General features: G+C 34.0%; 1 pseudogene; it reads left to right on the forward strand.

Annotated features, from left to right (window-relative positions):
- Positions 1-960: 960 nt before the first annotated feature.
- Positions 961-27285, forward strand: LOC123644393 (annotated as a pseudogene).
- Positions 27286-27698: the final 413 nt, after the last annotated feature.

Genomic DNA, 27698 nt, shown 5'->3' on the forward strand with positions numbered 1-27698 from the left:
GAGTAGCATACAGTGACATTCAATGATGTATGTTAGAGTGAATTAGCTGGTACTGGCACTCAATGAATACTTGTAAGATTGAGAATGAATAAATTATTTAATTGAAATGAATAATGTTTAAATAACTCTTATGGTGATTGTGCCTTGTAATAAATTCACATGCTCTTCTAAAAATATTTCAGAATATCTTGGTAAATTCAGCAACTTTATTACTGTACTCAAAAGTGGAATTGAATAATATCTGGTGAAAGCTGCAAGATGTTCCTGTACTAAGCCATTTAAACACATTCATCACTTTACAACTTGATGAACTTCATTTGCTGACACTTTTAATACTTTTAATCGCATATTGGCTTTTCTTCAAAATTGGAATTAATGGCCTCTGAAATATTCAGTCTTCATGAAATTGTCTAAAGAAATGGTTTCCTTAATTTCATATGTTCTGGGGTGTAAGCAAAGCACTACAATGATTAATTATTCCCATGAGTAAACTGTAACTGCCCTTATCTACATGTCAAAATAGCCTTCTAAGGTGTTTACTTCATTTTACCAGCACTATATCGGTACATTAATTCATGAATTATTTATTCTGTTATACCAAAACAACCTTGATTTTGAATATGTTCTAAGGAATACTCTTGCATTTACATTACACTAAAATTGATCTGAAATTTTTAAGTGAATATGTATATCCATGACTATATCAGACCTGACAGCCTCAGATAATCTGGTCTAAAATAGATAACATTTTTATTGTTAGAAATACATTTCATTTCTAAGTAAGCTCCCTATTCCCTTTCTATCTTGTCAAGTGTACTTAAGTATTACCTATAAAAGACATGTATTTAATATTTACTCAGTGTCATAGCAATCTCATTAAATACAAAAACTTTGAAGGAGAAACCCATTTTACAGATTTGGAAACTTAAATATCTTCACTCAGAGGCACTCAGCTGGATAATGGCAGGTGGGTGATTGCCTTCCCACTCAGTCTCTGTAAACCTGAACTTTCCTAATAGCCAAGCATGCACCCCCTGCTTCTGCAAGTGGTGGTGGAGGGGCCCGGCAGAGACAAACAGGAGCTGTGGAGGGGATGGTGGATGGCGAGGGCTGCTCCACTGACCTGCAGGACCTTCACTGGGTGCAGCAGGAACCGTGCAGTCCAGAAAGGAAAGTGTGGCAGAACCCGCAACATCCAACTAAGCTTGTAAGCACAGGTAGCACACTTTCTAGAGTCTCCAGATATACTTGGTAAATACTTTACAGGTGAACGTGGTTGTGGATGAGCAGGTGGGGTAAAAGCCATGGAAATCTCATTATTCTGTTTCTATTGCCTCATGTGAATGCATAGGCTGGTGAGGCTTAGGTATACCAGTTACACTTGGTTCATTTCTATCTGGATATGCCATATGTTAATCATAAGGATATCTAAATTCTTGTTCTGCCCAATAAAATTTATCTATCTCTGGAGCTCTTCTAAAACAAAAATCCCACAGACTTTTTCTTCAATATTGATAGAATGGAAAGGCTATTAGAGAGAAATGAACAGAAGTCAGGAAAGTACAAGTAAAAGAAGGATTTAAAATAGAATACTCAGCAAGCAGCAAAAATAATCTTGAAATTAAATATTTCCCTTACTACATTAGGTGATTTAACTTTGTTCAAATATTCTAAAAATCATGTGTGATTTTTGTCAAACCCAGAGTGAATTCTCATTTTCAGTGTACTACAAATTGATTACTTCATAGCTGCCAAATAATTTGTTTACTTGCATTAAAATCCCTGTTTATGTGATATGTGTAGATGACAAATAAGCTAAACTATGAATTCCCTCATTAGTAATATAAGATAAACATATCCATTCCTTTAATAGAAGATTCTACTCTTATTTTAGGAATAGGCCTAACTCTAGATGTGGATCTCTAGCTAGATTTTAGCCCTGCCAACACAAAATAATTTTTTTTTTTTTGAGACAAAGTCTCACTCTGTTGCCCAGGCTAGAGTGAGTGCCGTGGCATCAGCCTAGCTCACAGCAACCTCAAACTCCTGGGCTCAAGCGATCCTCCTGCCTCAGCCTCCTGAGTAGCTGGGACTACAGGCATGCGTGACCATGCCTGTCTAATTTTTCCATATATATTGTTAGTTGTCCAGCTAATTTCTTTCTATTTTTAGTAGAGACGGGATCTCGCTCTTGCTCAGGCTGGTCTTAAACTCCTGATCTCAAGCGATCCTCCTGCCTTGGCCTCCCAGAGTGCTAGGATTACAGGCGTGAGTCACCGCGCCCAGCCCAAAATAAATATTTTTGATAACAAAGACTTCTAGGTTTATGTACATTGCAGTATCTTATTTCTATAGTATTATTTTTCACGTTGGTTAACTTATGCAAAATTGCTGACCAAGGAAGGGAAATTACAAGCATCTTCATGAGAAGAAACAGTTTTAGTAACTTTTTAGATGTGTTATTATATACTCTATATAAGAGACAATAATATTTGTTAATTTTTGTGTAACTAGAGTTTGAGTCTATAAAAGTACAAAAATTGTGCCAAGATTAACTCTTGAAAATATATAAGACAAGAAAATAAAAGCCTGAAAGCATGAAAATCCTGTGGCATGCACATTATTTCAGTAATATGTAACCTTTTATGTTGGTTAATAAAATGCTTAGGGATATCCTATATTCCAGTTTACATCTGATATGACACTGGAGCAGAGGCAATATTTATTTCGTTTGATGAAACCTTTAAATGCCTCACTTTTATGAGGCTCAATCAAATATTTTCCTTGTTTCACAAATGTTCAATATCCTTCACAATAAAAAAGTCTGTAATTATCACCCCTTATAAAGCTTATTTCTGAAGAATATGAGATAAAGTACAATAATTTCTTTATAGCACCTTCAAATACTGTGGAGATTTCTAGAAATTCAGAAATTATCTGGTTCTGTCACTGTATTCAGGTCAAACTATGTGACCAACCAAGATACCATGTGTGAACAGGTTGATTACTTCTTCTTTGATAAATCACCATAAATATGTAAAGTGATTATATATCTCTATTGTCATAAACAAAAAAAAAGCATTTTAATTAATCTTAGTTGTTGATCAGCACTTATGTGTACATATGGAAGTAACATTCATCAGTGTTGGGCAGGTGTGGGGAGGAGGAGGGGATGGGTAAATTCACACCTAATGGGTGCGGTGCGCACTGTCTGGGGGATGGACATGCTTGTAGCTCTGACTGGGGCAGTGCAAAGGCAATATATGTAACCAAAGTGTTTGTACCCCGTAATATTCTGGAAGAAACAAAACAAAACAAAAAAACTCAACAAGACTTTAAAAATTATTGACATAATTTCTACGAATGATTTAGGGAAATTAATTTTTATCATTTTCATGAAACATACAACTATCAGTGCCTTGTATGATAAACAAATGGTATTTAATTTACCAAATTATGAACAACTTACATAAAAGCAACAACTGATCATAAAGAAAAAAGATAAACAGAACAAAAACCTCTTTAACTCAGCCTTCCCCAGTACAAATTTTGTAAAAATGATGTCAGGTATTTGTTTTCCTATTTGTTTTTATATCATTAAATAATTATCATTTTCATAATGTGCAAGTATTTTACAAACACAAATTGGTTCCCAAAATTTTACAAGTCTTCCACTCAGCAATATACATAAAGTTACACATAAACTTCACAGTGATAAAAATATTCCTTTAAAAAAAACCTTCCTAAATGAGACATTTCTTTTTACTTATTCAGATTAGTGTTCCTAGAAATGAGACCAGATTAAAGAACCATTTCTCTATTTAGTGTTTTTGTAATTTAAAAATTATATTGAAATCTTTCTTTGTAGTGAATTTTGTGAGTTAGAAGGTGCAAGGAATACTAGGAATAAAATTTTCTGTAATTGTCTACCTGTCCCCTAATTTTTAAATGAAACGAGGTTTTTCATAACCACTTAGTTATCTATTTATTCCACCAATATTTACTGAAAACCTTCTGTATGGCAGACATTATTTAGGTGCTGTAAAATCTCCTCTAAGAGAGTAGCACTGCCAACTTGAATTAATGTGGGAATAGTTGGGATACTGAAAGGGGCTTGGATTTAGGATATACTCAAGGACCAAAAATGATTGGCTAATACAGGGTGAAAGAGAGAGAACGTAAAGATAACTCCTGAAATCTGGGGGCTGAGCAGAATGTAAATGTACTTGCCAGTTACTGAATTTGGAAGAAGCCAAGGGGAGGAAATTAGTGATGGGAAACAGGAATTCTGTTTTGGATATGTGAAATCCAAAACAGCAGTCCAAGTGGAGATGTCAGACTGTTGGATATATGTGTCTGGTATGCAGATATGGTCAGAACTAGAGATATAAATTTCAGTAATCAGCACATATGTGGTATTTTTGTGTAATATCTTACAGTGATCCCCAACCTTTTTGGCACCACAGAATGGCAGGTAGCTGAATCTCAGGCAGTGATACAAGCAATGGGGAGTGGCTGTAAACATATCCCAAGCTTCTCTAGTTCACTGTCACTGTGAGCTGCCTCCCCCCACTTCCCTAAGTTTCATGGACAACAATTTTTCCATGGATGGGTGATTGGGGGAACAGGGAGTGAGGTGGCGGGCGACAGAGCTCTGTGGCCCAGTCCCTAGCCAGGGGACTGGTGATGGCAGCTCTATAGACTAACGTACATTTCCATCACATTTGTTTTATTGGTTTCAACATTTCCTTCATATCTGATATCTTGCAGGATCAAATAAAATCTCTTGTTTTCACCAACTCAAATACTTGCATAACTCCCAGCAATTCAAAAATTCTGAGTCCACTGCCTTATAAAACTCTGTTCCTATATTTTCCTCTGGAGAAGAAAATTTGAATACAACTGAAGGAAAAGAGACATCATCATCATTATCATCATCATCATCACAAGTTGAGAGACAGTTGAGAGATAATTGAATAGCCTATTGCTTAATTAATATAAAACATCTCAAACCATGAGATGTTAATTTCTTTTTTCCTTTAGATATGACATTGTAAAAATATAGCCAAATTTGCTATTGTTGAAACTATTCTCAAGTTGTTAATTCACATTTGGAAGCTACATTAAATTCATTTATATTTAAGAATGTTATTTGTCAAATTAATGAGAATTAATTATACTTAATTATCCCCATTCTTTCTCAGTAGTCCTCTTGTGACCATTGGCACATATTGATAAATTGATGCCTAGGACTAGAGATCCAAACTTTGGTTACAAACAGAATAAACTATTTGTTTATTAAAGTTTTAGTCTTGAACTTCTTAGTTCAGCTAAACCTGTTATATACAAATGTAATAGAAAGTTCAATGGATATTTTAACATGTTATTGCACAAGTTCACATTATCACAACGAGTGGACAAGAGACTATATATAGTAACGCATAAAAACAATGTTAAAAATTGTTTTTAACACTTACTATGTGAATGTCCAGGTTTATTTTTATTTATGTTTCTTGAACAACTACTCTGCTTTGAACACTGTTTTTGAATTTGGGGATACATGGGAAGAAATCAGATCACAAAGCAATCTATTTTTCACATAGTGACACATAGTTGACGTGTAAGTTACCACTTTCAGAAAAACACCAAGTAACAAGCCATTCTAAAACTTAACAGCATAAAACAAACATTTTAAGTTCATAAGTTTGCAAGCCAATTATGAAAATAATAATGTGGGCTATAATGTTGGTCTTCTGGGTGGCTCTGCTCCAAGTCGTATAACAGATTGACTGGACATGGCTCTTGGCTGTGGTTTGGGCTCAGGTCTTTCCATGTATTTTTGTTTGGGGGCCCAAGATGAAAGGCCATCAATAAACCATCTTCATGCTCTTCTCTTGGTGGATTATGAGAGTACAAAGCACATTTCATCATCCTTCTTATGTCATATGTACAAAATCGCATTGGCCACAACAAGCCGTAAGAAAAAGTCTAAAGTCAACAAAAATGAAGTCATGGCAAGAATTTCGATATATTACAAGATAGCAAAGATTTGTGGAAGAGAAATTAATTCTACCAGAGCAGTAGATACAAATATTACCATTTTAAAGAAGTACAGAGAAATTGTTGGCTGTTCCAAGATCACACAGCTAAAAAGTGGCATAATAGAAAGTCAAGATTATCAGATTCCAGATTGTGATCTTAATCAATGAACTATACTGCCTAAGAATTTGTTGCATCTTACATTTAACTTATCTCTAGAAAGACATTTGTTATAGATTTAACATTCAGTTAATTTCTAAAATATTTGTGTTGTCTGTTGTTCATAAGTTTAGTCCAGTAGATTGATATATAATATACACACACATCCCTATAATTGTGTGCCTATATGCATATACAATTGTTTATACATGTATAATTTTCTGAGATAGAATATTATAGTATTTAAAATTGTTGTATATACAATTATATATACATGTACAGTTTTCTGAAATAGACTATTATAGTATTTAAAATTATTAACAATCAGCAAGTAAGCCTACTATAGTTGAAAAAAAAGTAAATTTGAAATGAAAACAAAGATGGGTTTGTATGCTGGCTTGGCTACTACAGTCATTAGGTCTTCATCAGTTTACGTCTCTGAATCTTGGGCTTACTTATTATTAACTGATGTAATATTACTTAGCTAAAACATTTGTTATTAAGATTAAATGGAAAATGTATTTGTTTATAGTTCACAATTCCTGATTCATAGTTTCCACCATATCCCTAATTCAAGATAATAAATTAGGTTGATCTGTTAGACACATATCATCTGAGGAAGCAACATTATTATAGTTTAGAGTAACTATATTATAGGAGAGAGAAACATATTCAAATATAAGACCTTGTGATATCAGCAAATGGCTCTTGCAGATCTAAGATAATATTATATGTCCTAAAGATTTAGTTACCATTTTGTATTTTATAGCACTGCTCAAATTAAAAAGATATTGTGTTTATATCTTCCCCACACATACATTTACAAGTGTAATAAAATTTTGGCTAATTTTGGAATTTTGACAATAAGCTTCCCATACTGACTGCCAGAAAATTGAAATTAATTAGTGAATAGAAGAAATTCAGTTTTACTTAAAAATTTCATTTATAGATTATCTCCCAAATTCCGTAATTCTAAATTATTAGAATTTAAAAGTATTTTAAAAAATTAAATGCAAACATACCTACACACAGTCCTGAACACCATATCTTGTTATTATGAAGATAGCCTATCTTTTATTTTTTTCCATTTGTATAAAAGATAACTTGTAAGATTTATAATCTAAAAAAAAGATGTGACAGTTTCTTCAGGAACAAGGTTACTAGTGAGTAGTACTTAGTTTTATTAAATTTAGTACTATACTCATAAGTGTTTTAATATGGAAGTTCCTTTGCATAGTTAGATAATATGCCTGCAGGAAATGGAAGACTTTTTGTAAGAATGTCATTCCATACCTTTTATGTATACTCACTTGAAACTGCTCAGACTTTTACATTCAATATTCACTGTCCATTGAGTCAGCAAACCAAAAAAGGAGGGGTAATTCTGAATAATTTTGTTGTAGGTCTTGTACTCAATAATGATTTGGGGAGGATTTATTTTTTCTATGTTTGTTTTTCACACTTCAGTTTAAAGCAAATAGAAGGTAAGCTGTGGATATTAGTAGGAGCTATTTTGAGAATGACAAAAATCTTCTTCCTTAGAGATCTTGATATTGTGAATAAACAATAATATTTCTGTGACAATGTCAAAGTGAGAGCACAGTGGTCTCACCAAATAGGGACTTCCAAGATATGAATTCCTCAGGTGGGTACTGAAATTCTGATTTAAAATAAAATAATTTCATAAAAAACATGACAATATTATGTCAATCAATTTGGAATCTTACCTGAAATTGACAATTTTCTATAAAAATTTTTTTTCAAATTACTAAAATGTGGTAATAGAATAGACAATAAACAAAAAATATATTTAATTGCTATCGAAAATCTACTTTCACACAACAAGTTTAACAGGTCTATGTGGTTTTGCAGACACATTTGACCAAACTACAAAGGAATAATCTCTCTCTTACGCATCTCTTTCAGAAAATACAAAAGAAAGAGTACACACATTCAATTTTTGAGGCTGTTTAATAATTACAGTAAAACCAGATAGAATCAGACAGTATAAGAAGGGAAAATGGATGACATACATGTTATATAAACAAATATTGCCAGCAAATAAATAGCAAATAAAATCTAGTAGAGAGAGGAGGGAGGAAGTGTGTGTGTAAATAAATACATCATGTCTAAATAAGGTTTATTCTTAAAATACAAAGATGATTTAACATTAGAAAATTATTAATAGAATTTGTTATGTAATTGAATTATATACAAATCATTAACACATTTAAAGAAAAATCATATCTTTTGAGTAGATATGGAAAATATACTTTAACAAAGAGTATATGAGAATATTCTTAACATAATAAAGAATATTACTAAGTTCATGAACATGAGATGTCTTTCCGTTTATTTGTGTCCCTTTAATTTCTTTCAGCAGTGTTTTATAATTTTCGGTGAACAAATTTTTCACCTCCTTAGTTAAGTTTATTCCTAAGTATTTTAATATTTTTGATGTTATTTTAAGTGGGATTGTTTACCTAATTACTTTTTCAAATTGTATGCTGCTAATATATAGAAACAGCTTATTTTTGTGTGTTTGTTTCGTATCCTACAACATTACTAATTTTGTTTAGTAATTCTAAGGGTTCTTTTGTGGAGTCTAGGATTTTCTACATGTAAGATCATGTCATCTGCAAACAGACATCATTTTACTCATTTTTCTTCCCCAATTTAGATGCCTTTTATTACTCCTTGACTACTTGTACTGGTAAAAACTTCCAGTACTATGTTGAATACAAAATAGTCAAACTCCTAGAAACAGAGAGTAGCATTCTCATTTCCAGGGGCTGGAATGAGAGGGATATAAGTAGTTGTTATGTAATGGGTATAAAGTTTCAGTTATGGAAGATAAATAAGTTCTAGAAATCTATACAACAATTTCTATAATAAACAATACTGTATTGTGCACTTAAATTTTTTTAAGAGAGTAGATCTCATTTTAAGTGTACTTGTCACACACAAACACACACAAAAGGCACATGAGGAAACTTTTGAAGATAGTAGATATCTTTATTACTTTGTGGTGATTATTTCATGGGTGTATGCATATAACCAAACACATCAAATTATATACATAAAATGTATGCAATTTTGGGTATATCAGTTATACTTTAATAAAGCTGTTAAAAAAAGAATACTATTAAAATGATAATAAATACTAGCAATAAATAATCAGATGCGGTCCCCTTAAAATCAGATACATACAAACCAGCCTGCCGTTGTTATTTCTAATTGGGAAGAAATGATAAAGAAATGAGTTACAGAGATAGCTGCGAGATGGAATACTGTCTCTGTCATTATTGGCTGTAAAATATCAAGCCAGTTACTTATCTTCTTTTCACCTAATTTTTCTCATCTGAAAATTGAAATAATTATAATATTATCTACCTGATCTGGGATGTTGTGAGTTTTAATAAGTTATCACATGTAATTTGGATGGAAACTTAGACAAAGTAAACTCTTAACAAATGTTACCCATTGTTATTACCTATCCTTTCATTAAGCATTATTTTGGATATCTTACTCAATGAAATAAGAAAGAAAAATTTAAATTAAAGAAATAAGGATTAAAAAGTAAACTGTTCCATTACATTAGAAAATTCAAGAGAATCTACAGAAAATTTTAATTTATAAGAAAAGCTTACACTCACTATGGCAGCAAGCATATATAGTGCCTAGGAATACATGTAACAAATTATGTACAAGGCATATTTAAATATTATGAAACTCAATGGAAAAGGACATAAAAGAAAAACTAAATACATGTAAAGCTATCCTATATTTATGGATGTGATAAATTGGTTAAAAAGGTCCATAATCTACTCCTTTAAAGGTAATTTATAATTGAAATTAAAAGAAAAACAGAGTCTTCATGTGTGTTTGCATTTTTGTAGCTTGAAAAACTGATTTTGACATGTACACAGAAATGTAACAAAGCCAAAAAGAATCAAGGCAGTTTTGAAGTAAAAGAATGTGAGGACTTATTCTGTCAAATATCAAGATATTGAATATTTCTGTAGTTTTAAAATAGGGTGGTTTTCTGGGAAATTAAACAAGTATATCAATGGAAGAGAACAGAGAACTGAAGCAGTCACACACAAATACAAGTCATTGGTATATAAAAATCACCTGGGAGGAGGGAAAAAAGGACTTTATTTAATAAATCATATTGAAATAATTAGCTATCTTCCTAGAAGTACAATAAATTTAGTACTATATTTAATACTATACACAAAGACAAATTCCAGATTGAATAACGACCAATGTGAAAAACACTTCTTTAAAACATTACTTTACTAAACATAAAATGCATTACTCACAAAGGAAATTAGATTCTTATTTAAAGTTAAAACTTTTGTACCACAAAGACTCCAGTGATAATGTTAAAACAGACACACATAAAAACTAAGCAACAACAAAAAACTAAAAACATGTCACAGATTAGTAGAATATTTATATTTATAATAATAGTTACATATTAGTATTATACACTGATATTTGTAATACATTTATTATAATGAACTCAGAATTCTACAAATGTGTAAGAAAAAGTTACATAGCTCATTTAAAAAATTGCAAATATATTCACAGAAGAGGAAACAACAGTGGCCAAAAATAAATGTAAGTCTTGCTAATATGCATGAGGGTGAATTTAAATAATGATCTATCATTTTACATTGGATAGACTGACACAATATAATAGTGTTGATATCAAATTCTGGTGAGGATGAAAGGAAGTAGAAATGAAAAACTGGTGCTTGAACATTGCTAGTTCATGGAGTGGCTCCTTCTTGGGAGATGATATTTCAAGCATTCTTCAGGATATACAGAAAACCCCATCTAAGTGGTTGTGCTAGTTTGTTTGTGCTACTATAACAAAATATCTCAGACTAGATAATTTATAAACAATAGGTATTCATTTCTCATCATTCTGGAAGCTAGGAAGTCCAAAATCAAGGCACCAACAGATTGATGTTTAGCGAGGGCTGCTCTGTGCTTCTAAGATGTCACCTTGTTACTGCTTCTATAGGGGAAAGAAACACTGTGCCTTCACATGGTGGAAGGGACAAAAGGGCAAGACAGAGCAACCTTCAACCTTGAGCTCTTTGGTAAGAGTGCTAATTCCAAAGGCCACACCTCTGGAAGGCACACTTGTTAATACTGTTGCATTGGGGATTAAGTTTCAACATGAATTTTGGAGGAGATACGCTATTTTAAATGATAGCAGTGGTCTCACAACTTTTTATTAAATATGTGAATTCTAGCCTCTGATTTAAAAAACATTCAAAAGCAAAGTTCTAGTCTGTCTACTGAAAGAATTTCCAGTCTTACACATTTTAAAGTAAGGGTATATCTTCCTGGAATTATAGCACTTCATGAATCAGAGAAAATAAGCAGTATTTCCAAGTCATCAGGGAATTATGAACTGAAAAGCACCAGCTATTGTTCTGATTTAGATTACATATTATAGAGCATAATCTCTTCACATTTGATATCCTGTGGTCCTCATTTTTTGATACTCAATTTCTTATTTCAAGATTAAAATTTCAGATATGTGTTACAATCCTAACACCAGTGAATAGATCTGCAGCATATTAAAGTCCCCCACAGCTATATGATCAGATAATAGACTATATGGAGGCATTTTCAAGAATCTAAACTAGAATTACAAAGAAAAATCACACCAGGCTTCAATCCCAAGGAGGCAAGAGATAAAGTAGACCAGACATTTCAACAATATTAATTACTAATAGTTGTGTGGGCTCCTACAGGGTCTCACAAAAGCATGTGGCAATTTATACTCAAGGATCATGCAACACCACTTGAATGCCTTCAGTTCTTCAGTTAAAAATGCCAACTGATGGATTTAGTGATAACTGAACTTTTAGGTGCTTATGTTGCTTGTAATTTTTGTGCTTATATTAATTTAATTTTAATGAATATGAAAATTCTATTTTATGTGTTTTTATATGAAAGTAATGGACATGGCTGAGATATTTGTTAATATTAACATATGTGAAATATATATATATATAAGCTAAAGGATAACACTCTCTAGATAGAAAACAAGCAATTTTGGCTTTCTGAAGAATATGAAAATCATAAGAACAAAAATATACGTTTTGGATTAAAAAGGAGCAGAGGTTGAATTCTGGATCCACTACCTAACAGTAATATCGTACATAAGTTACTTTTATTTGCTTTTTTCCTGTTACCTTATTTTAAAAATGAAAACATTATTCCCTACTTCTTAGTCTTATTTGGGTCCTATGCAAAGCACTTAGTTCTGTGCTGGTACATAAAACATGTCCATTGGGGTGGGCCCTCCCACACTGAATCTGAACTGGCCCGTGACTTGAATTAACCAACTGAAAGACACAGGAGTGATGTTCCAGGACTGAAGAATCTAATTATCAAGAAAGACTGGCAACTTCTTCTTTTGTGTTTTGGAATTCCTGGACTACCACAAAAATTCCAGTTATCCTACTGGAAACACCAAATGGAGAGAACACATGGAGAAGAGTCTCGAGAACACGTGAAAGGAAGAGCAGCCTGGCCAGCTCGGTGTGAACTCAAGGTTTCCAATCACTCCAGCCCCAGCAACCATCTGTGTGCTTACAGAGAAGCTATGTGAGATGAGCAGAATTGCTTTGCTGAAGCCTGTCAACCCAGAGACCCATAAGAGATAATGGAATTGTGGCTGTTTCAATGATTATATTTAGGGGTTTTGTGAAGCAGTGATAAACTAAAACAATTATATCAAAACATCTTATAGAGCCTTCAATCATTAATTAAAATAAAACCTAAAACCTATTGAGTTTGTACTATGTGCCAAGTGCTAAACTGAGAATACAATGGTGAGCTCAAATGGTGAAAGTTCCTGCCCATGTGAAATTAGAGCCTAGTACAGAGTATAGATATGAAGTCAAATGATTAAAACAAAGTGCTGTGAAGGAAAGTTGTAAAATGCCGTGAAGAAATCTGATGTAGTCCACAGGTCATGGAGGCTCTCGAGGAAGTAAATTTGAGAACATTCTTACACTGCTGGTGGAACTGCAAACTAGTACAACCCTTGTGGAAAGTAATTTGGAGATACCTCAAAGAGCTAAAAGTAGAACTACCATTTGATCCAGCAATCCCCACTACTAGGCATCTACCCAAAGGAAAAATAGACAATCTATAATAAATAAATCTGCGCTTGAATGTTTATGGCAGCACAATTCACAATTACAAAGATGTGGAAACAACCCAAGGGCCCATCAATACATGAGTGGATTAAGAAAATGTAGTATGTGTATACCATGGAATACTATTCAACTACAAAAAACAATGGTGAACTAGCACCTCTTATATTATGCTGGATAGAGGTGGAGCCCATCTTTCGAATTGAAGTATCACAACAATGGAAAAAACAAGCATCACATGTGCTCACCACCAAACTGGTACTAACTGATCAACACTAAGTGCTCACATGGAAGTAATATTCACTGGGTGCCAGTCAGGTGGGAGGGGGGTGCTGGGAGTGGGTAAACTCACAACTAATGGGCCTGGAGTGCACTGTATGGGGGAAGCGCAAGCTTGTAGCTCTGGCTTGGGTGAGGCAAAACCATTATATGTAACCAAAATGTTTATACTCCCATAATATTATGAAGTTAAAAAAAAGAAGGATAACTAGGTAACATGACATTGGGAGACACATTTTCCAGAAGAGGGGACAGCTTATGCAAATGTTGTTTAATAGGAGGAAAAGATTCAAGGAGCTCAAAGGTAACTACCAAGGCTGGAGCACTGAGAATAAAGGGACGAGAAGGACAAGATGAGTTTGATTAGGGCCAGATTAAGCTGAATCTTATATACAGCCCATGATACAGGAGAACTAATTTAAGTGCAAAGCACATACCTTCCATTGCTCTTTGTTATAAACAAACTGATCTAACTATCACTTTAAAATAATTATTATGGGGGGTGGTGAGGATTCTTTTGTATTTGCCTTTTTGGCTTATGGGGAGGGTTGTTCTAAAAATATAGATATTGATTTTCAAGCCACACTTGAAATGTACTGAATCCAAATTTTCAGAAGTTAGATACCAAGATTCAATGTTTATTTATTTATTTTTATTTCAGAATATTATGGGGTACAAATGCTTTGATCACATAAATTGCCTTTGCATTGCCTGCATCAAAGCCACAAGTGTGCCTATCCCCCAGATAGCACACACCACACCCATTAAGTGTGAATTTACCCATCTCTTCCTCCCCCCTCCCACCTGCCCGATCCCCGTTGAATTTTACTTCCATATGTGCACGTAAGTGTTGATCAATTAGTACCAATTTAATGGTGAGTATATGGTGTTTGTTTTTCCATTTTTGTGATACTTCACTTAAAATAATGGGCTCTAGCTCCATCCAGGATAATACAAGAGGTATTAGTTTGCCACTTTTTTTATGACTGAGTAGTACTCCATGGTCCACACATATCACACTTTATTAATCCACTCATGTATTGATGAGCGTTTGGGTTGTTTCCACATCTTTACAATTGTGGATTATGCTGCTATAAATATTTGAGTGCAGATGTCATTTTTATAGAATGTCTTTTTTTCCTTTGGGTAAATATCCAGTAATGGGATTGCTGGATCAAATGGAAGTTTTACTTTTAGTTCTTTGAGGTATCTCCATATTATTTTCCACAGTTGTTGTACTAGTTTTCAGTCCCACCAGCAGTGTATGAGTGTTCCTATCTCTCTGCATCCAGGCCAAAATTTGTTGTTTTGGGACATTTTGATAAAAGCTGTTCTCACTAGAGCTGAGTGATCTTTCATTGTGGTTTTGATTTTCATTTCCCTGATGATTAGAGATGTTGAGCATTTTTTCATGTTTTTTGGCCATTAATCTATCTTCTTTTGAAGAACTTCTGTTCATGTCCTTTTCCCACTTTTTAGTGGAGTTGTTTGATTTTTTCTTGCCGATTTTCCTGAGGCCTTTATAGATTCTAGTTATCAGCCATTTATCAGATGTATAGCATACAAATATTCTCTCACATTCTATAGGTTGTCTATTTGCTCTAATGCTTGTCTCTTTGACTTTGCAGAAGCTTTTTAATTTGATCGGGTCCCATTTATTTATTTTTGTTTTTGTTGTGATTGCTTTTGGGGTCTTCTTCATAAATTCTTCACCTATGCCAATGTCTATAAGAGTTTTCCTAACATTTTCTTCCAGAATTCTTATGGTTCCATGCCTTAGGTTTAAGTCTGTTGTCCACAATGAGTTGATTTTTGTGAGCAGTGAGAGGTGTGGTCCTGTTTCAGTCTTCTACATGTGGTTATCCAATTTTCCCAGCACCATTTATTGAATAGGGATTCTTTTCCCCAGTGTATGTTTTTGTCTGCTTTGTCAAAGATCAGATAGCAATATGGGAATGATTTTATATCTAGGTTCTCTGTTCTGTTCCATTGGTCTATGGCTCTGTTCTTGTGGCAGTACCATGCTGTTTTGGTGACTTTAGCCTCATAACAAATGAATAACCTAGGAATATATTTAACTAAAGAGGTGAAAGACCTCTACTGGGAGAACTAAGAAACTTTGAGAAAGGAAATAGCAGAGGATATAAACAGATGGAAAACCATGCCATGCTGATGGATCAGCAGAATCAGCATTATTAAAATGTCTATACTACCCAAAGTGATCTACAGATTCAATGAAATCCCTATTAAAATACCAACATCATTTTTTGGAGATCTATAAAATCTAAATCTACATTTCATATGGAACCAGAGAAGACCCCATATAGCAAAAGCAACCTTGAGCAAAAAGAACAAATTGGGAGGCATCAATTTACCAGACTTCAAACTATATTATAGGTTTGTTTTGTTTTGTTTTGTTTTGTTTTTAAGATCCTCTTCATTTCAAATGCAAAGAATCCATGGACTGAAATTTGGGAACCACAGGTCTAGAGGAATAAGAGCTACAATTGTCTTTCCCAATATGTAAACAAAAACATGGAGCCACAGGAAGGTTAAGCAACATGGCTTTGGATGCACAGTTAACTAATTGCATAGCTGAGATTTTAACACAGGCAACTTGACTCCATAAGATGTGTTTTTAATCTGTACAGTACAGTGGACATTAGTCCCATCTCTGATGCTGATATCTTACGGTTTGTATAGTGGTAGTATCTTACCCAATGAAGTTTATCTGAGATGCAATTATTGCTAGTTAAATATCTTAGTTTTAAGTTTCTTCATATGTAAATAGAGGAAACTGGGCTGCATGATTTCTTCAGTATCTCTAAAAAATTAAGACTTTTTGTCTACTGCACTTCTTAAATCTTGAAAATAAAGATCAGTGTACAGTATGAGACCTTGAAGGAAGCTCATCATTACCACAGTTGCTGATTACTTCCTTACATACCAGATATATCATCATTTCACACTTGCAAGTTCTGTGACCATAGGCCTCCAAGCATGTTTCAAAAAAGTTAAGTGCCTATTAAAATAGAAATAACAGAGCAGGATACATAGGTTCATTTCTGAGAGAAGAATAAATCCAGGACTGGATTTCTGATGTTCTGGGTGGGAGTAGCCCACAGGTACATTGTATGGAGCTACATGAGAGCCAAAATACAGGTGGTAGCATGAATATTGCATCACCTCAAACAAGCAGTTGAGACAAAGCATGAATTTAAAGGAGTTGAGGGTTTTGCAAACACTGAAGAGAAAACAACAGCTGATATGGAACCTATGGAGTCCATGGAACCCAATCTGGATAGAAACATTGATCTTAAAAAACTTGGATGGACTTGAGAAATGATAACATCGTACAAAGGCTGAAGTGATGCAGGGACTTTGAATAAATAGCCTGTGGCATCTTTTTTGATTGACACAGGGAAGAGGTTCCAAATTTCTTTTCCCTTTCTGCCATTAGCATGATCTGACCCCTTTCATCTGTCATGTCTTTCATGCTGCACTAATTAAGAAAGTAAGTTCTGAATACAACTACAATATTTTTTTGCTATAAAAATATCCATCACTAACTCAGAACTTACTTGTTTCAACAATTCAGTTCACTGTGGTAAACGAGAGGATAGGTTCACTGCACACTTGCAAGACCTTTAAGTAATCATTAAGTAACAATTAGAAACTGAATTCATGAAATCAGTTCATAAATTCTGTTTGACATCAAGAGATTATTTATACATAGGAAATACCAATGTATTTTTCAATAAAATATTGATTACCTTTTTTTCCTCTATACAAATTTTCTTTTAAAAAATATGTCCTGGAATGTCATTGAAACATAGTCTGACATATGAGTGATTATCAAAGTAGATAAAAGTAGAATCTTTCTCTAGTTTATTGTCTAGGGAACAATTTCTAATCATCTTGCTCCCCCACATGGAATAGATATTTGACAAGAGGGAAGTATTTTTCACAATTGATTTCTAAAAGATGAAGTTGTACAAAAATACTTCCGTTGATACATACATCAAATTTCTTTTGTGATGTGCATTTTGTTTTTCTTAAAATGTATTGCTCTCATGGTGGAGCTGTATTTTAATGTCTCTATACATAAAATAAATCAAATTATAAAAGTAAAGGAGAAAGAACCTATATTTTAAAGGAGCAGAAATGCAGTTTTATTGAGATCTGCAGTTGTTTTTAATTATCTTAAGTTATTGTGATCATATGCCATACAAATATTCAGAAATTATATGTCTGTTACTTTGGAAGCAGCATAGCTATATTTTTTAAATAAATTCTATTTTTCACAGTGCTATATAAGTAAAATTTCAATAGTCAATGTGCCAATTTTGTCCCTTCAAACATTTTATCATAAAAATTATATATTGGAGTATTTCCATATTTAAGATCTATAAACCTGAGGAGACTGTGGTTAAATGTGAGGCAGATAAATAAAAATGATGAATAACTCAAGAAAGGTTACTAACAGTACATTTGTCCACCACATTAGTTCAATCTGCTTCTGCTATAAGTTGAATATTGAGGACATTTTCAATTAGGAAAATAATTTTTGTACTTAATTTTCTCTGATGATGCTTTTCTTTATGTATTAGTAGAAACCACATGTCTTACATTATAATTTATCCATAGATAAAGCGTTGTATAGATTTTGTATCTTATTTGTAGGTAGAGCATATATTAATGTTATATGTCATAGGCAACAACTGTTATGAAAATTATAGCTATCTTTTCAAAATTCTTAGATTTTTATCAAGTTAGTGAAAGTTTAATGTTTCAAGCATAAAGTATTTAAAAAAATATTTGAATGAATGCCAAATGTATTAAACAAGAGTTACCAGAAAATAATTTAGAGTTTGAGTTTGAGAAATGTAAAATAAGTTGAAGGGTTATTTCAGTTATTTTTCTCTGCCTTGTCTCTTGGACAAAAAGCTTAGAGTCTGACAGAAAATAACATGTGAAGTCCCTAGGAAACAAAAATAAATTTATAAATAATAAAAAATTTAAAATTTACTTCAAAAATAAATATCTAATGACCTATAGCTAAATATGATAGTTTAAACAAATGAGCTCATAACCAGCGAAATCCCACTGAATGATAATGAATACTTGAAAAAGTTATGAACTCACAGGTAAAATTGTGGACAAAGAAGTAACACCAAAGAATATATGTAACAAAATTTTGAAAAACAGAAAGTTGATTGATGAATCATAAATGAATTAGTAAAATGTGGAAAGCTGAAAAATAACTCACAACCTGCAAGGGAAAAGAAAACACAAAACAAATTAATCTGCATCTCAGAATATCCAAAAGGAAAACGTTGGATGTACCCTCCCCACCCCCCACACACACCCATGAGCCCTAATCACACCAGCAGAATATTGCTGAGACCAAGAAAGAGGACCTAAGTGATAGCTTGATTGTAACTGGATTATCCTACTCTAAAGCCCCAAACAACAAATCCCACCCTCACAAAGGGCTCTCCATAACAAATTACCAGACTGCCATAACAAATTACCACAAATGGGGTGGTTTAAAACAACAGAAATGTATTCTCTTGCAGTTCTGGAGACAAAAGTCTGAAAGCAAGGTGTCCACAGGGCTGTTCTCCCTCTGGAGGGTCTAGGGAGGAAGGCTTCCTTGACTCTTCCTAGCTCCTGGGGATTGTTGGCAGGCCTTAGCTTCTTTGGTTTGTGGCTGCAACACTCTGGTCTCTGCCATCATCTTCACATAATTTTCTTCCCTCTGTGTGTCTTTGTGTCTGAATCTCCCTCTCTTTTCCTTCATAAAAACACCAGGCATTGGATTTAGAGCCCTATTTAACCCACTATAACCTTATCTTGATTTTACCAATTACATCAGCAAAGACCCTATTTCCAAATAGTCATATTCTGAGGTTAGGCGTGGATATGGACTTGCGGGAGACGTTACACAACACAGTACAGATTCTCTGCATTTTACTGTTTCAGGTGTGAATCATTTGCACAACCAGTGTATTCTCTTCTTTTAGTAGAGGAGTGAGATCATGTCTGTGATAATTAGTGTCAGATCCATAAAAAGAAAGAGAAAAAAGGAATTTGGGGCGTAAAAACAAAAACAATCAACCAAAAACAGATGCTGGAATAATTTTTGCTTCTAAAACATTTTGTATCTCAAATATATATTTTACTTCAATCAATAATGTAGTTTATGTGCATTAAAAATATTTGTGATAAATTTGCATGGTATTGACTGAGATTTGCACCTATCAAAAATATGTATCGTTTTCATTTTCTGCATGAGAAAGACAATTTAATGGACACGTTGATGATTTCTCTTTATATTCTTCAAATGTAAAATTTATTTTTAAAATCAGAGTGAACTGTACTCAAAATATGTTATTTTAGTCACTTAAAAATAGATTTGTTCAGTTGTAATATAAAGATATATTCTACATTTCTGCATATACTTTGAATTTAAAACTATTTGAAAAGTCTTTTTTTCCCCCTAAGATCATGATGCAAAATAGGTTCCCCCTATCACTTAATGTTTGTTTTCATAAAAATCTTGTTTTATTTTTTTCAGGAATATATCAAATAAGCAAAGCAGCAAATACAAATGCATCTTCAGGTATCTTTGTATGATTTATTTTTGTGGAGAATAAAAACAACTACGCAGATTTATCTCCCCTTTCTTTATCTTCTAGAAATCCTAAACTCAAATATGCAATTCAAATTTCTGACATCTATTCATTCTGATTTTTTTCAATGTGATTTCTGTTGTTTTATATTTCAAGGTATTTGCTTGTTCTGCTGGAATAAGTGTATGATGATATAATGGGTAAGAAAATAAGAGTTTTCATATGAATCTGGCTCCTAATACTTGTGTAATCTAACAAGCTACTTAACTCTAAGCCTCAGTGGTTTTTTTTTCATTTGAAAAGAGAGATAATAATGTCTACCTTACCAGACTATTATAAAAATTAATTTAGATAATGTCTTTACAGTGCTAAGCACTATGCCATATTCATTCATTAATTTATTCATTCTATTTCTCTAAACACTTATTAAACTTATGTATTAGCTATTATGTTATCATTTGGAGATACAATGTGGCATGAACAGACATATTAATGAAATATGACCTGATGAACTTTAGGGTCATTAAATGACCAATAAATGGGACTACAATTACTAATATTGCAATGGCCTGTGGAGATAAATTCTACACTAAAACTCACATAGCATGGATAACTATAAAATCATGAATCTAAATTTTATTTGCCTCAGATTAATCTATTTTTATTAATATATATACATACTCTGTAGGTCTTATCACCAGATAGTACTTGACCTACAGTATCTTCTCTGTATGTATTCATCTTTGAAATCTTGACTCGAGCTACCAATTTATACTATATCAGGATGAGTAATAAAACAGCACAGCAGATGAACATCCTTCCCACTATAGCTTTAGTGTGGTGTAACCAGACTGAGACGCTTCTCCCTCCCACTCATGCACTGCTGCAACCTAACTATGAGTCAACAGAGACACGATTTCATACCTATTCATCTTTGTATCCAACAGAGTGGTAAGTAAAATGTTTTATACTCCAAATAAGTATTTCTGGAACTGAAATTAATTCTGTGGATTTGGAGTTTACTCTCCTATACTGTCCTAATTGAGCAAGTTGCTCAATTTTCTTACTTACAAAATGAAAAGGTTAGAAGAGATGATCAATGCCTTCCCTTCTTCCCTGTCCTATCCACAACTGTACCTGTATTTACCTTTATCACTGTCCTCATTGTATGTAGTTGGGGTTTTTGTAATAGATGGCAAAAACTATGATATATCATTTCATTTACAGTGCTTTCTTGGTACAATCAGACACTCAGTAAACATTGGTTGAATAAATAAATGACCTGTAGACTTTAAGGCTGCATTCTTATTGTGTTTCTAGTACACATTATAGTAATGTAATGCATTAATTATATCATGCTTTATTTTAATTATTGAATTGTACTTATTTTCTTCTAAAACATTTGGAAATGCATAACGAGTGATTAGGGAAGTGTAATATTTTTATGAGGGTTGTTAGATAAATCATTGAGTGAAGATTTCCAGCACACCTGCACAAACTCATTTAAAAGCAGAAGATATAGAGTTGTTTGCCTAGCAGAAAAATGCTATGGTGATAAAACAGAAAATATCTACATTATATTTTATTTCCAGATGGTACTATGTTACAAAAGTTGAGCCTAACTAAATTATTGGGGAAATGTTTGTTCTTTAAAAACAGATCTGCCTAAATACAGTTCTAAAATTTAAGAGACTGAGTTGCACTATTCATACAATGTAAATTGCACCTCTAACAGCTAAGTTCAAATTAAATACCAGTGATTTTATTTTCCTTTGACCATGAAGAAAATTAGGAGAGTTTCATTTGAAAAGGGTAATTTGTCCAGCACATCATAAGCTTTAATTTTCAAGTCAAAATGATTGAACTGTTTAACAAAAGGAAATGTCTTTGAAGATGCAAAAAGGTTTGTGTATTAAAATGATATCAACCATTTCAAAGAATTATTGAAAAAGACATTTATATGAATATCTAATAAAATTAGGAAGGCAAAAGATTACTTTTTTAAAGAAAAGTATAGCTTTTCCCTTATTTTTTTCTTTGTTACAATACCCTTTTCACCACTATTGGGTGATGTATTAGAGTTATAACTGCTGAAACAAATAAACCCTAAAATTTCAGGGACTTTAGCTAATTTCTTGATCATATAACAGTCCAATATGGAAGCTCCTAGCCGAAGACAAGCTTTACCCTTGATGGCTGATTAGAGACTCAGGCTCCTTCTAGTCTGTACTTTTGCCATCTCTAGGGTTTCGGAGTCCATCACATTTAGCTGGCAGATGGGGGAATAGATGGTAGATAATATACACAAATAGTTCCATATAGACACAAGGCTCCTGAACATGTGGTCCCTGGCAGGGCAGCTATTTCTCAATTATATCACTGTGCTATAGAAAGGACAACACAAATTTATGGTGGAAAATTAATCATCTCTGCTTCATGTTTTCAGGGCCACTCTCACATAAGAAATTAAGTCATAGTCTTGCCCATCCTAATGTATCTCTTTATTATTCTTGCATGAAACTCCATAAAAGATTAAGTTGTATGTTTGCTTGTGTAATTTGGGGATAAGGGACCTGGTAAAAATGATAAATCAATACTCATAAAAGCGTTTTATGAACAAATAGTCAACAGATAAAAATATTTGCATGAGTCACTGGAGATTGGAAACTTATGATTCATCCTCCTTTTTTTAATACCTGAGTGTTCATCTTTACAAAGAGCTTTTGCTAATATCTGTAGCATAGGTGGTAATATTAGGTTGTTTTTGTCAGTTTCCAAATAAAATGTACTCACTTTCATTTCATTGATTCCTACTTTGTTACTTCAAAAAATAGAGGTAGGGAGATGGCAACCTTCAATCAAGCACATTTTTTAAACAAGAAGAGTTAAAGATGTCAATTAAGCTAAGTTTACAATTTATGCCATTGTACTGGTATTTTCTGGGATCATGTTAAAGAAATAATTTATTGGAAGCTTGAGTTAAAATAGTAATTAATGTAAAACTTTGTTTTAATGTTTGGGTTGTATCTCCTAAGATATTTTATTTCTCACCTAAGAAAAATGTTTTGAAATATAATTTCAATTTCTCTTTGTTTTCTGATATGACAAGCCATCTGAAAGGAGATTCAAATTGGCAATAAAGTAAATACAATGGGAAAGAGGGAACACAGAAAAAGTTTAAATGTTCTGTAAACTAAAGTATATTCTAATGGATAATCAATCATCAGTTTAAGAATCTCAAACTTTATTAATATCTAATTAAAATATTAAATTAAAAATATAACATGGACAAAGTGTTTTAGAATATAAGAAATATTACATGATGCTGTTAGGTAGACAGCTAGGGACCTCCAGCCTCTCCTGGGGACAAGGTGGGCAACTGCCACACCTGGGGGAAGAGGGAGCACCCCACTAATTGGCCAATCAGAACTTAGCAAGTCAACTGCAAAAGAATGCAGAGGACTCTGTAGACCACAGGCCAATGAGCATAGGTAAATAGACTCCGGAAAGTGACCTAGAACAATCGGCTTTCAGAGAGGCTCATGGGAGATCCTCATGCGTAGTAAGACTCAAGCTGTATAACTCCCAGCTGTCCATCAAAGTGGTTCATGGTGACAACTGAACCACAGAGACCCAGACCATACGAAGGCCTTTTTTTGTTATGACACGAGGCCTGTTCCATTCTGTCGCAAACGTATCTTACTCGTTCTCTGTAAACCTATATTTTGCTCTTGCTCTGTAATCCTATCTTTCTCTCCTCCATAAACCTTGTTTCATGCTTACGTTGCTTTTGGTGTGCCTGGTCATTCTTTGGCCAAAAGCACACCAAGAATCGAGAACAGACAAGATTACCGACCCCGAACCCTGACAATGTTGCTTGTGAGTAAAATATGGAATTTTCATAAACTATTAAGATCATTTAATCAGTTATTCCTCTCTCTCTTACATTCCAGGCTCTCCCTTTTATTTTACCAATTAACTAATCTTCTTCATATCATCTGCCACCCTTTATTAGTGCTATCTCTTTGGCTCTCTTCTTTTGTCTTAGAATTCAGACAAAAGCCATAAACATTGCTTACAAAGCCTGCCTGACCTAACCATCAGCTATCTTTTCAGACTTAATCTGCATCATTCTTCTGTTTACTTTCCATGCCCCAGCACAAGCACCTTCTTTTGGTTCCCTTAATGCCTTCTCTAGTCCAACCCACAAATGGCCCCATACACATAGTGTTTTCATGTTTATAATGGCCCATTTTCCTTCAGATCTCAGTTTAAGAAATATTCACTCCTAAAGGATGATATTTCTTTACATTCAAAACACAAACACTTTGTAATTATGCATTAATTACGATGCATATATGTTTAATGTGTTTCCTCTGCCAGATTGCTGTTTGGTGAAATAAAGATCATATTTGCTATTTTACCACTATAATCTCAGTGTCTAGTACAATTACTCACCCATAATTAAGGTGACCACATGTCTCAGTTTCCCCAAGCTTTCCTTAGTTTTTTGTCCCAGTGCAATATTAAGAGCCTATTTTTTCAATCTCAAAATTTCAAATTTGGACAATAAAATATATGTTCACCTTTTCATTGAGAATGATTTGGAATAATTATTAAATATTGACTAAATTTATTGCTTCATTCATTTATTAATTTAAATGTACTTCTTGATACAATATTGTGTGATACACACTGTGCTTTGCCTTAAGATAAGCAACGAATAAGACAGAGGTGATCCCTGTTATCATGAGCCAGTTTATTCAATGGCTATAAACATATACAAGCCTTGTGAATCTTAATGTGCATGTATGTGTACATACATATGTATGTACATGTAATCATGTACATATACACATATATTTTGAAGGAAATCAGTTTCTTTGTTATATTTTGAGATGGCTGGCTTGTCTCACAGATAGAAGTAATACTACAAACCTGTCTTTTGTCAGGGTGCCGGAGTTGGGGAGGAATTTTCATCTATAGAGAATGCAGCCAAGTCTATCCTCTCCTCCCTCATCTAGAAAAGACTGAGAGTATGACACCCTTTAAGTCCTGAAAAGAAACTTTTACCATCTATTCTCTCTGAGGGCTACTACCTTTAAGGTTTCATTTACATAACACCACCTTTGCTGGCTACTCAAATCTCCTTCTCTCTCTCTCCCAAAACCTATTTTTCTGCTTTTAAGCCCCCATTCTCTGAAAACTTCTCTACCTCATTGAAGAGGGAATCTTCATTTTCTGAGAGTTCCCATGTATACACATTAAAATAAATTTGTATAGCTTTTCTCATACTAATCTGCTTTATTGTGAGTTGATTTTTCAGTGAACCTTCCGAACCTTTCCGAGTTTTCCCTTCTCCCCAACAATTTATATATGATATATTTTTATATATTATATGCCCTTGGTCCTGATCTCTTTTTACTTACAACTCAGAGTCTAGAGCCTCTCACAATTTCCTCTTTTACATTTACTATTATTTTGCATTATCGAACTTTAAACAATTATTTCATTATTTTAAAAATTTTTATTTATGACAAAATACATATAATATAAAACTTACAATCTTAATCATTTTTGAGTGTATAGTTTAGTCATGTTAAGATTTAGTCATGTTAAGATGCAGATTTTACTAACTAAATGAGGACCCTGTCTGAGCCAGTAACTAAACCAAAGTCTTCCATTAGTGAACTCTTTCATAAGGAGATAATTTTCCTCAACAAAGAAAATAGTGTTCATTACACTGAAATACACCTCTGATTTTGTTGAAGAAATATCAATTACATTCAAGGTTTTCTAACCATTATAATTTTTTTTTGATAGAAACAAAGGTGGCTTGCTTCTTAGAATGCAAAAGAGAGGACTCTCACAAATACAGAGTGCTGCTTCTCAGTGTGTATCAAGAGCAAGACAACAGTTGAAAATCATATTCCTGAGAAGAAGCAACAAAGTTACCAGACTGCAAACAAACATAACAGGTGATTTAAAAAAGATACATTTTTTTTCTTTTTTCCAGAAATCAAAATTTCTAGTTTTATTCCAGATGACATGGCAAACCTAATGTGGGAAAGGAATTCCAGAAGCAAAGGCCCAGTGTGCTCCCTCTGTGCTCTGCAGGAATCTCTGTGGGTAGGGCCTGCTTCTGAGGGCTTGGGGAGCACAGAGGAGTGGTACATCCTGTCCCTTGTCCTCTGTCGTCCTGCCTCAGCCAGGACCCGTGGTCAGTCCTGCGCTAGGGATGGCGGTGACTCAGGCTCATTAGCAAGGAGCCGCTAACTTGATACCCGCGTCTAGGGTTAGTAATTTGGGAACCTGGAAGATTTTTTTTTTTTAAATAAACAGAAACATATGCTTATTCTTTCAAATACCATACTATACCCAGCCTTGCATGCACACATTCTGCGTGACTTGCTACTCTGGCTGGATGGAGTGATCCTACCTCTGTCCCACCTGCCGCTGGCCGGTAGAGCAGATCTGTAAAAACCACATCCTCAACAACCTCGTGGAAGTGTACCTCATCCAGCACCCAGACAAGAGTCACAGTGAAGATGTGCAAAGCATGGACTACAGGAATAAAATCACTCAAGACATGATGTAGCCCAAAGTCAGAAGGAATTTTTCTGATGAAGAGGGAGTTCAGAGACCTGCTGGAGCTGTCAGACATTGACAGCGAGTCCTTGGACATTAGCCAGCCACACATTGTGTGCTGACAGTGCCCCGAGTACAGGAGGCAGGCAATGCATCCCCTTCCCTACCTGGAACCCGATGGCAAGCCAGGTGCCCTGCAGGCCGTCGGGGATGCACCATCCACCTCCGCCAGCCTCGCCACAGGCCAGGAGTACATGTGCCCACTTCAGGGGAGCCATGCCATATGCACCTGCTGCTTCCATCCCATGCCCAACTGGAGAGAGGAGCATGAGCAGGACCCATGCATCTCCCCTCAGCACTGTGTGGTTTGCCTGCAGCCCTTCTGCCATCTATAATACTATTTTAATGTCTTATATATTAGTCACTAAAATTAATTCATTGAAATATCATATTTAAAATTGGATGGAGCCTAAGACTTTTTTGCTCAGATGTGAGATACGTTAGCATAGTGCATATACTCTTGCTGGACTACTTGATTTTGTATGTGTGTGTGCATGTGTGTGTGTGTGTGTGTGTGTATATTTTGTTTGGATTTTTTGTTTGTTTGAGACAGGGTCTTGCTCTGTTGCCTGGGCCAGAGTGCATGGTGTTATGATAGCTCACTGCAACCTCAAACTCCTGGGCTCAAGCTATCCTCCTGTCTCAGCCTCCAAAATAGCCAGGACTACAGGCATGTGCCACCATGCCTAGCTAAGTTTTTCAAAATTTTCTGTAGAAATGGGGGTCTTGCTATGTTGCTCAGGCAGGT

Source organism: Lemur catta, chromosome 9 (assembly GCF_020740605.2).
Source record: "Lemur catta isolate mLemCat1 chromosome 9, mLemCat1.pri, whole genome shotgun sequence".
Taxonomy (NCBI): Eukaryota; Metazoa; Chordata; class Mammalia; order Primates; family Lemuridae; genus Lemur; species Lemur catta.